The sequence below is a fragment of the Salmo salar genome, chromosome 29 (genome assembly GCF_965601325.2).
Source record: "Salmo salar chromosome 29, fSalSal1, whole genome shotgun sequence".
In the NCBI taxonomy this organism is placed as follows: Eukaryota; Metazoa; Chordata; class Actinopteri; order Salmoniformes; family Salmonidae; genus Salmo; species Salmo salar.
Genome location: NC_138319.1, coordinates 1,541,309 through 1,552,777, shown reverse-complemented (window position 1 = coordinate 1,552,777; position 11,469 = coordinate 1,541,309). Strand labels below are relative to the sequence as shown.

The 11,469-nt window shown below is 39.7% G+C and overlaps 1 long non-coding RNA gene across 2 annotated transcripts; it reads left to right on the top strand.

Moving 5' to 3' along the window:
• Positions 1-4,666: 4,666 nt before the first annotated feature.
• LOC106590034 (uncharacterized) lies at positions 4,667-8,470 on the top strand. 2 transcript variants are annotated; one of them, XR_001324997.3, is made up of 5 exons: positions 4,667-5,552; positions 6,951-7,313; positions 7,474-7,589; positions 7,683-7,793; positions 7,953-8,470. It is a non-coding gene; the product is annotated as an uncharacterized LOC106590034 (long non-coding RNA). The 2 variants fall into 2 exon arrangements; XR_014383064.1 differs by having other exon boundaries at positions 4,882-7,313; positions 7,953-8,464.
• Positions 8,471-11,469: the final 2,999 nt, after the last annotated feature.

The window sequence follows — 11,469 nt, the reverse complement described above, 5'->3', positions numbered from 1 at the left end:
CTCACTCATCTCTCATTGGCTTTTGGTAGTAGTCCTTGTCTAATTCCATCATAGCACTGCTCATGCTCAAACTACAAGATGCACGACCACAAATTCTGACATGTCAGAAAATTATTGGGACATCCGACAGGGGTCTGGAGAACGGAACAGCCATCATCGGTCATCGAGTCCTTGACCCGCTCAAACTACCCGAGTCCCGACATACTGATCGTAGACCAAGTTCATAGGATTTCACCCCGATCATGAACATTCATCTAGGACGGCAAAAACGTGGCAAATTTGTGGCGAAATTCACTCCCCTATGCCCGGCATAGGGGAGTGAATGTTATTTATAATAAGAAAATCGGACCTCTCTGAAATGAAAATGCATGGCCCTCCAGTAAAATATATACTGAGCAAAAATATAAACGCAACATGTAAAGTGTTGGTCCCATGTTTTATGAGCAGAAATAAAAGATCCCAGAAATGTTCCATTCGCACAAAAACCTTATTTCTCTCAAATATTGTGCACAAATTTGTTTACATGCCTGTTAGTGAGCATTTCTCCTTTGCCAAGAGAATCCATCCACCTTTCAGGTGTGGAATACCAAGAAGCTGATTAAACAGCATGATCATTACACAAGTGCAAATTGTGATGGGGACAATAAAAGGCCAACCTAAAATGTGCAGTTTTGTTACACAACACAATGCCACAGATTTCAAAATTTTTGAGGGAGCATGTAATTGGCATGCTGACTGCAGGAATGTCCACCATAGCTGTTGCTAGATAATTTAATGTTAATTTCTCTACCATAAGCATAGTTTTAGATAATTTCACATGACTGTGGCAGGGGCGCAGCCATGGGTGGGCCTGGGAGGGCATAGGCCCACATACTGGGGAGCCAGGCCCACCCATGGCTGCGCCCCTGCCCCAGTCATGTGAAATCCATAGATTAGGGCCTCATTTATTTATTTCAAGTGTGTCACGTCCTGACCATAGAGTGCTCTTATTTTCTATGGTAGAGTAGGTCAGGCGTGACTGGGGGTTTATCTAGTTTATTTTTTCTATGTTGTGCTCTAGTTTATTTTTTCTATGTTGGGGTTTTTGTATGATTCCCAATTGGCAGCTGGTCATCGTTGTCTCTAATTGGAGATCGTATTTAAGTAGTTGTTTTTCTCACCTGTGTTTGTGGGAGATTATTTTGAGTTAGTGCATGTTGCACCTCTGTCGTCGTGGTTTGTTTATAGTTTGTTTGTTTGTTTGTTTGTTTGTTTGGCTAAGTTTCACAATATAATAAAGATGTGGAACGATACTCACGCTGCGCCTTGGTCCGTTTCTACACACATGCGTGACTAATTTCATTATATGAACTGTAACTCAATAAAGTCGTTGAAATTGTAGCATGTTGCGTTTCTATTTTTGTTCAGTATATTTTAACTAAACTCTCCCTGAACTCTTGAAAAAAAAAAAAGTTTTAGGTTTTAATTATTATTTTGGATATAGGGGAGGGTCACTTTTTTTCAAGAGTGTACCGAATAAAATATACAACTTAAATGGGTCTCCAATGCATTTTCAACTCTAGGCCTACTGATAGTTTTGTCACAAAAAAGTTGCATAGGTATAGCGAATGTTCCCACTCTGTTCCAATGTTTCCACTCTGCATAGGTATAGCGAATGTTCCCACTCTGCTATTTTGGATTAAGGTACGTATGTTTTGGAGTAGCCTAATCAGATTAAAACATTGTGATTGGTTGTGTTTATACCACATATAAAATGTAATACATTTTAAAAGTTAAATCGTAAATATTTAAGCTATATTGAAGCGATAGGTTCTAGGTGCGCGAGGAATAGTCGCTGGGATTGGAGAGGAGACAGAGCACATTCTTTTTTAAATAACTTGGCCTTCCGGGAGGGAGGGTGCATATGTGGCCACATTATTATAGGATAACTTGGATTGCGACGATGGAGGCCATTTTCATTGAAGTAAAACAAAAGTTAAAGGAAAAGAGTATGCCTATAGTGAAAAGCTTACAAGGGGAATTAAAAAATGGTGATTGACCAGATTAAAATTGTGTTTGACCAGACACAATGCTATTTTACAGTAAGGATGAATCAACACTATCCACGTCAGCTACTACAGCGACTGAAATTACTGCAACACTTAACAAAGAGATGCAGTTAGTTTCAAAATAGGTGGCAAGGAATAAGTTAGTCATAAATATTTCAAAAACTAAAAGCATTGTATTTGGGACAAATCCTTCACTAAACTCTAAACCACAACTAAATCTTGTGATAAATAATGTGGAAATTTAGCAAGTTGAGGTGACTAAATTGCTTGGAGTAACCCTGGATTGTAAATTGTCATGGTCAAAACATATTGATACAACAGTAGCTAAGATGGGGAGAAGTCTGTCCATAATAAAGCGCTGCTCTACCTTCACTATCAACAAGGCAAGTCCTACAGGCTCTAGTTTTGTGGCATCTGGACTACTGTTCAGTCGTGTGGTCAGGTGCCACAAAGATGGACTTAGAGCAAACATTAATAATATGCTGGCTCAAAGTGGAGGAGAGATTGACTTCATCACTACTTGCATTTGTGAGCGGTGTTGACATGTTGAAAGCACCGAGCTGTCTGTTTAAACAACTAGTACATAGCTCAGACACCCATGCATACCCCACAAGACATGCCACCAGAGGTCTCTTCACAGTCCGCAAGTCCAGAACAGACTATGGGAGGTGCACAGTACTACATAGAACCATGACTACATGGAACTCTATTCCACATCAGGTACTGATAAGAATACACCTTAAGGAATAGCGGGGATTGTGAAGCAACACAAACATAGGCACAGACACATGAATACACACATGATAAAATACGCACTATACACACACGTACACATGGATTTTGTGTTGTAGATATGTGGTAGTGGAGTAGGGGCCTGTGGGCACACACTTAGTGTGTTGTGAAATCTGTTATGAATGTATTGTAATATTTTTTAAATTGTATAACTGCCTTAATTTTGCCGAACACCAGGAAGAGTAGATGCAGCCTTGGCAGCAGCTAATAGGGATCCATAATAAATACAATACAAATATGTTTTAATATTGTAGTGGAAGATGAGAAGAACATTGGCATTGTCAAATGCAGGCTACTGTGCAACTCCCAATTCAGGTAGGATTCCATTTTGGAACTTACATTTATTTATTTGTTTTATCATTTTTATTATTGTAAATCATGGTTATTGTAACCGTATTTATAAATCGAAACCAGATTTTTAAATATGCAACACCTGTTTTGTTGAATTCTGTTGAGACATTTTCATTGGCTAAATTAAATTTGATCTGTCTTTTAATTGTGTGCTCCGTGTTTAGTTTAACAGAGGTTATAAGTAGCTCTATTTCTGTCATTTGTTGGGTAGGGTAGACACTTGCCTTTGTTGGTAATTGCTGAAATATAGCCTGTTCAGAACTTTTTCGAAGGTTTAAACCATATTTCATTCTGTTGAGCCATTTTCTTTGGCCAAATTAAGTTCCAACTCTAATGCTGTGTTTGCCGCAATATAATAGCCTGTTCCTATATTCCCTATAAACAATAGCTCAACTTACTTTTGATATTACCCTAATAAAGTTTCGAAACTTTTGTGAAGGATTGGTGTGGTGTGGCTATTATTAAGCTTTATCTACTGCAAGCCTACAGTATGATGTGAAGGTAGTGCACATCAGTTGAACTTGAGGTGTGGAAGAAGGTTTCAGGCCTACCAGAGTTACTCCAATAATCTAACAATATAATGCTTCTCTTTATACAAAATATTCTGATAGAAAATGAACCTCTTTCTGTAAGTCTATATCTGTACAGCAGACGCAGTAGCCATCTGACATAAAGAAATGCATGTCGGTGTCATAGCAGGCCAGCTGGCATATCACTATCACTCTCTCGCGATCTCTCTGGGAACAGGCCTAAGCTTCTCTTCCTTTAAATAGGCCATATATATAGGCCTATGCATTTAGTGCTCAAATCTCAGACAGCTTTATAGCATATTTTTTCATAGATTTTTACAATACTATCCTAAAACAAGAATTGCAAGTGGACAACTATTGTTTTATGATAGTATTCTAAAAACCAATAAAAAAAAATATGCAATAATGTTTTGCATATGCTACACATCGAAGCACAATAAATAGTGTTTTTGTCATTTTTTTATAGGCTGTTTTTAAAGGCACGCAAATGTGGTTCATTTAGCCAATGTTCCTCGTTTATTGATGGCGCTGGCTGCACCATGTCGGATCTGTCCGGTAAACTTCCTGCCGGTCACATTGTCTGGAGTCAAATTTTCCTAAAGGAAATCCTGAAATGCAAATATTGTTTATATGCTGATTTTAGAATATTCACATGAAAATCTGTCACCAATTGAATGGAAACCTATAGCTATAGACACCCTAAAGACTGTGGCAAGTGTGCTAGTCCAGTGTCACTTTGATTATGGCTGCACATAATGGTTCACCAGCAGCCCCAATCATCTAAAGATTAAGCTACAGATTTGGGTTGAATATTTTCCCTGTATTTTACAAATGTTCCATCCTGAGAATAATAACTTTTCTCCCAGGTAAGCATATAAAGCATATGTCTTGTCACGTTGGCATAAATTATTCGGGAGACAAGCGCAGGAATGCGTATTTTTTTTATTTATTGTACCCAAATTACAGCGTCCCGTGTAAAGGCACGGGGACGAAGACCAAACAAACATGTAACAAAAACACAGGGTTGAAACCCAAACAAAAGAGAGAGGAGTACCTCGAATAAATAACACTCGCACAATGATTAACACACAGGACGAGACCCGTAATAATCTGCACAATCTGCGCACAATCTGCACTGGAATTACACACCTCTTTCAAACCATGAACCTGGGAGTGAACATGTGATGCTGGTGAAGAACATGTGGCTTACAAAGTTACAATTATAGGCTTGCAAATTTAATATTAATTTGCAAATATAACGAGCCTTTCATGCCAAATAGTGTCCCCTCTACGTCACAATGGAATTCTATGAGTTGCTAGGGCTGTTGCTAGAGCTTGCAACAGTCTGATCGGATTAGGTAATGAACCAACACATCAAAAAAAAAAATAATAATAAAAAAAAAAAAAAAAGGACGGTATTTTTGACGGTGACAGCCTGTGACTACCTGCTGCTTCAGAAGACAGAATAGACTGGAAAGAGAACACTTTCTTTACCATGTATTTGTCTTTATATAAATACAAATAGGAATAAATAATCTAAACTGTTTTTAGATTGACGTTGCTAGCTATTGTACTTATATACCTCAGCCTGCCTAGTTAGCTAGCCAGCTAGCTAGCCAGACAGTTGTGTTTAGCTAACGTTAGCTAGCTAGCAAGCAAACGACTAACTGTTGATGGAGCTTTCTGTTTGTATGTAATATTAGCTTGCACTTCAATGGCATCCCTCGAGGAGATTTTCGTTTTTCTTTCCAACCAGGCGAAGGAATATTACTATGAAGACATCACTGATCTCGACAAGAGGCGTAATAATCTGAGAAATTCACAATTCAGGGTAACGTTAAGCAGATAACTGGACGGATTTAGCTATGTACAGCCATTTTCCATCTAACGTTAGCTAGTTGCTAGCTATGCATATATCGCTCAGTGGAGGCTGCTGAGGGGAGGATGGCTCATAATATGGAGTAAATTCAATGGTATCAAACACGTGGTTGATACCATTCAATTGACTCCATTCCAGCCATTATTATGAACCGTCCTCCCCTCAGCAGCCTTCACTCTAATAGTTATGTCTGTCATATAAGTTAAACCTGATCAATCAAATGGATAGGTGTAAGCAATAACGGTAATTCCAAAATGCTCTCAACTAGGTGTCTTCGCTAGGGGGGAAGAAACCTAGGGGGTGTGTAAGAAAGAATGGATGAAAGAGAGAGGTGGGATGAGAGCGGAAGACAGACAGAGAGAGATGGGGAGAGAGAAACAGAGAGAAAGACAGCGTTGCAAATGTACTTAGACTTGCGTATTTCAACAACTCTTCCAACTTGTTAGGCAATCAATCAACAACCTCCCTCAATGTGATCAAGATAAAGGAGATGATTGTGGACTACAGGAAAAAGAGGACCGAGCACGCCCCCATTCTCATCGACGGGGCTGCAGTGAAGTTTGAGAGCTTCAAGTTCCTTGGTGTCCACCAACAAACTAACATGGTACAAGCACACCATGACAGTCGTGAAGCGGGTGCGACAAAACCTAGTCCCCTTCAGGAGACTGAAAAGATTTGGCATGGGTCCTCAGATCCTCAAAAGGTTCTACAGCTGCACCATCGAGAGCATCCTGACTGGTTGCATAACTGCCTGCTATGGCAACTGCTCGGGCTCCGACTGCAAGGCACTACAGGTAGTGCGAACGGCCCATTACATCACTGGGGCCAAGCTTCCTGCCATCCAGGACCTCTATACTAGGCAGTGTCAGGAAGGTCCTAAAAATTGTCAAAGTCTCCTGCCACCCTAGTCATAGACTGTTCTCCCTGCTACCACACGGCATGCGGTACCGGAGTGCCAAGTCTAGGTCCAAGAGGCTTCTAAACAGCTTCTACCCACAAGCCATAAGACTCTTGAACATCTAGTCAAATGGCTACCCAGACTATAAGAATTGCCCCTCCCCTCGCCACACCTCTGTTGTCATCTATGCATAGTCACTTTAAATAACTATCTACATGTACATACTACCTCAACTAACCGGTGCCCCCGCACATTGACTCTGTACCGGCACCCCCCTGTATGTATTATTTTTTACTGCTGCTCTTTAATTACTTGTTACTTTTATCTCTTATTCTTATCCATATTTTTTTTAACTGCTCTGTTTGTTAGGGGCCCGTAAGCATTTCACTGCCTGTTGTATTCGGCGCATGTGACTAATAAAATTTGATTTGATTATCTACCTACGGGGGAAGGATGGCCAGCCACACAGGAGGGTGATTTTTATCAAGGAGGCCGTGCTGACCGAGATGCATGCTGGCCATTTCGGAGTGAAGTGGATGATTGGCAAAATCAACCTACGCTTCTTCTGACGTGGAATTGTCAAGGAGGTGGACAGCTGGGCAAGTGAAATGACCTTTTGTTTATCAATCACATTCTATTATATCTGAAATTATGATTTCAATGAATGTCATGTCGGAGATAACACAATATTTCAATTTGTCACTTCTTGCTTAAAAGGTCAGTACCATGTCTAGCCTGACAGAAGTTTGAGAGGGCGAAGACTGTAGCGCCGGAGTTGAAGCCCATCAATGTTGTTTCACTATGGCACATGATCGGTTAGTGTCCCAATTCAAATTTTGCCCTGATAAGTTTCTTTATTTGACCACAGCAGAGTTCAATATTATTGTGTGTGTCATTATCCTTACAAATATGAAAATCTGCATGTATGACACAGATACGGGTAAGAATAAAGTAATCTTCTCTATCACTTTTAAGTGGACCTCATCGGACCCTTCAAGAAATCCAGGAATGGCAACAGTTAGTGTCTGACGGCGACCGATCACTTTACCAAGTGGATGGAGGCATTGCCCATTAATGTCAGTAAAGAAAGAGTACGTGCTTAACTCTAAATTCCCTTCTCTAACCCATTAAAAAGGGTGCTTGGAACCAAAAATAGATATTTGTTTTGTATGATACCCATCAAGGACAAGACTAGCAAGGCCACCTCCTCACCTACCCCCCAGGAGGTATCCCCTCCACCAGAACCAGTGAGTTCAGTTCAGTCTGATTCTGAGTCGGAAGGGGACCAGCTTGAGGTAGGCTATAGCTTCCAAAAGTGTTGAAAAGTACATATCTCCCATTTATAACACTGCACTAATCCATCAAATTTTCTCACAATAAAGTGTAACCTGTGTGTTTGCTTGTTTATGTCTTTGTCTCCTATCCTGTTCGCTTTAACTGCTCCTGTTCTCCAGGAGCTAGGACCTGCACAACACCCAACACCCAGACGTTATTATTGTACCTGATGTCCTCCATTACCAACCACCCTCCAGCAACTTTTCATTACATCTACAACAACTGTTATTGTCATTATCTGCTAAGAAACTTTTCTTGCTCTATCATACCGGGCACATAATATGTGAGATACATAGATAACTAAAATCACTAGCACTGCAAACACTCAGAACAAAGAGATCAGCAGTGCCTGGACTTTGCAGTCTCCCTCTTCAAGTCCCCCTTCTGAGACTGGCTGCCTGTTGAGAACAAGTGACCACCTCCTTTATATTCCAAACACCAGAATTCAGTATTTTAGTCAATGATTGCCATGTGAGTGCACAAAAAAATCTGTGAAAATAAATGAATGACACAATTGTACCAAAAATTCTGAAAGGTTATGTATTAAATTCTTAAATATTGCCAGGTTGGTTTTCACAGCTGTTTCACAAGGTGTTCATTATTGTAAGGTATCCTTTGATTGTATTTATTTGCTCCACATTATTCATCGTTGTATCCAAGGACCTACAATAGATACATATATATTCAACCACAAGGGTGTACTAATGAGCTTTGCGAGATTGAACAAAATAATCATAACAGAACTACTGAAATTATATTATTTCAGTGTAGATAATAGAAGGGCAGGTTAAAATAAAAACATGATAGCCAGACAAGCCGGTGTATGAATCAAACGGATTTGCATATGAATGGAGTGGACATTTGCTGTTTTCGTGATCTGTAAGGTAATTAATGTGTCAAGCGGATTCCACATTTTCTTTGCCATTTCTGATACGTAGCAATGTTTAAGACATGGATTTCATGTTGTAATGTTAACAAGGTACCCAAAAGTAGTTCAAATGAATGTTTTCATTTTATTAGCTAAACAAATTTGTTTAAACAGCGAAATTGTCACGGAAACCAGCCTTGTTTGCATAGCGGTGATGAAAAGAACGTCATTAAGGCTGTAATGATCTCCAAAATTCAAATCATTAGGTCATCACACTGTAGATATAACAACGAACGCTAATAGTTTATCGAATCCCATTGCGACATAGAGCGGGACACTATTTGGCATGACAGGCCCTATTTAACATTTTTATAATTATTCCCCTAATGTTGTGGAACATGCGTATTAGCCTACCTCCTCTTTCTCTATTGTTGCTTCATTCCATCCTTGCTTTAAACAGTTTCATTGTCCTGATCTTCATCATTGTAATGACATGCTTGAATAATATAGTAGGCCTACTAGAATAAGATGCAGAGAGCTTTCTTTTCACTTCATGAAGATTGAATGGTTACGGGTCTGAACCAATAACTGCTATAGCGTACTGCCATCTCTCATTCTCTCTTCTTTCAAACTCCCCCTTTCAATAATCTATTAGTATAAGAAACCAAAAAATAATAATAATCTTCCAGCAAGCTATTCTAGTCTAGCTCTTCCTAGAACTAGAGCTAAAGAGCGTTTTTTAAAGAGAGGCCAGCAGAGAGAGATTGTCAAACCAAGACTTCTATACTGGGTACCCTTAAGGTAGGGAAGGATGGGTTTTCTGTTTGTCGAGATTGACATAGTCTATTTATTCTGGTGTTGTAAACACAAACCATGATATTGAAGTACCCGAAGTCGGTATGTTTTGTTTATTAGTTGTGTGGCGCATTGACACAGAAACCTATGGTGGAAGATTTGTTGCATACATTTTATATCATTATAAATCTGATTGCCCCCAAGCTGATCATTGTCTGCCACTGGCTCTGATCGTGAAGTATTGAAACAGGCAGAGAGAGAGAGACTGAGCTCGCCTGTGGTGGTCGACGAACCTTCAACCTTCTGGCCTGTAGCCCTGTGTGGCATCGACTGTGCCACAAAAGCATGATGAAGTGGCAAAGTTGATATTTACGTTTATAAACACAGGGCTTCTAAAGTTATAAACCAACCAGGGCTTTCTAAAAGGTAACAAGGTCAGATTGCAGCTTTGATATAGCCTGTTCAACAGTTGGGGCAATGGCATACAGTTGAAGTCGAAAGTTGACATACACTTAGGTTGGAGTCATTAAAACTAGTTTTTCAACCACTCCACAAATTTCTTATTAACAAACTATAGTTTTGGCAAGTCGGTTAGGACATCTACTTTGTTCATGACACAAGTAATTTTTCCAACAATTGTTTACAGACAGATTATTTCAATTATTATTCACTGTATCACAATTCCAGTGGGTCAAAAGTACATACACATACGCTCAGGAAGGAGATGCGTTCTGTCTCCTAGAGATGAACATACTTTGGTGCGAAAAGTGCAAATCAATCCCAGAACAACAGCAAAGGACCTTGTGAAGATGCTGGAGGAAACAGGTACAAAAGTAAAACAAGTCCTATATCGACATAACCTGAAAGGCCGCTCAGCAAGGAAGAAGCCACTGCTCCAAAACCACCATAAATAAGCCAGACCATTGTTTGCAACTGCACATGGGGACAAAGATCGTACTATTTGGAGAAATGTCCTCTGGTCTGATGAAACAAAAATAGAACTGTTTGGCCATAATGACCATCGTTATGTTTGGAGGAAAAAGGGGGAGGCTTGCAAGCCGAAGAACACCATCCAAACCGTGAAGCACGGGGGTGGCAGCATCATGTTGTGGGGGTGTTTTGCTGCAGGAGGGACTGGTGCACTTCACAAAATAGATGGATTCATGAGGCAGGAAAATTATGTGGCTATATTGAAGCAACAGTTAGGAAGTTAAAGCTTGGTCGCAAATGAGTCTTCCAAATAGACAATGACCCCAAGCATACTTCCAAAGTTGTGGCAAAATAGCTTAAGGACAACAAAGTCAAGGTATTGGCGTGGCCATCACAAAGCCCTGACCTCAATCCAATAGAACATTTGTGGGCAGAACTGAAAAAGCGTGTGCGAGCAAGGAGGCCTACAAACCTGACACAGTTACACCAGCTCTGTCAGGAGGAATGGGCCAAAATTCAACCAACTTATTGTGGGAAGCTTGTGGAAGGCTACCCGAAACATTTGACCAAAGTTAAACAATTGAAATGCAATGCTAGCAAATACTAATTGAGTGTATGTAAACTTCTGACCCACTGGGAATGTGATGAAAGAGAAAAAAGTTGAAATAAAATCACTATTATTATTCTGATATTTCACATTCTCAAAATAAAGTGGTGATCCTAACTAACCTAAGACAGGCAATTTTTACTAGAATTAAATGTCAGGAATTGTGAAACTGAGTTTAAATGTATTTGGCTAAGGTGTATAAACTTCAAACTTCAACTGTAAATGCATACATTACTTCTTACCCATAAGAGTGGCAGTTCGGGGCAAGGTATTAGGGCTAAACTAAGCGTAGTTTACAAATGTATCTAAGTGTTGCTACTCTTTCTCTTTAAATCTCCATCTTGTGTAAAAAGTGTCATATTGTGTTGGTCCGCTAGCGACCTGTTGTCATCGTATTAAGTTTCTAATCAATAAACTGTACCGTGTGTATCTTATG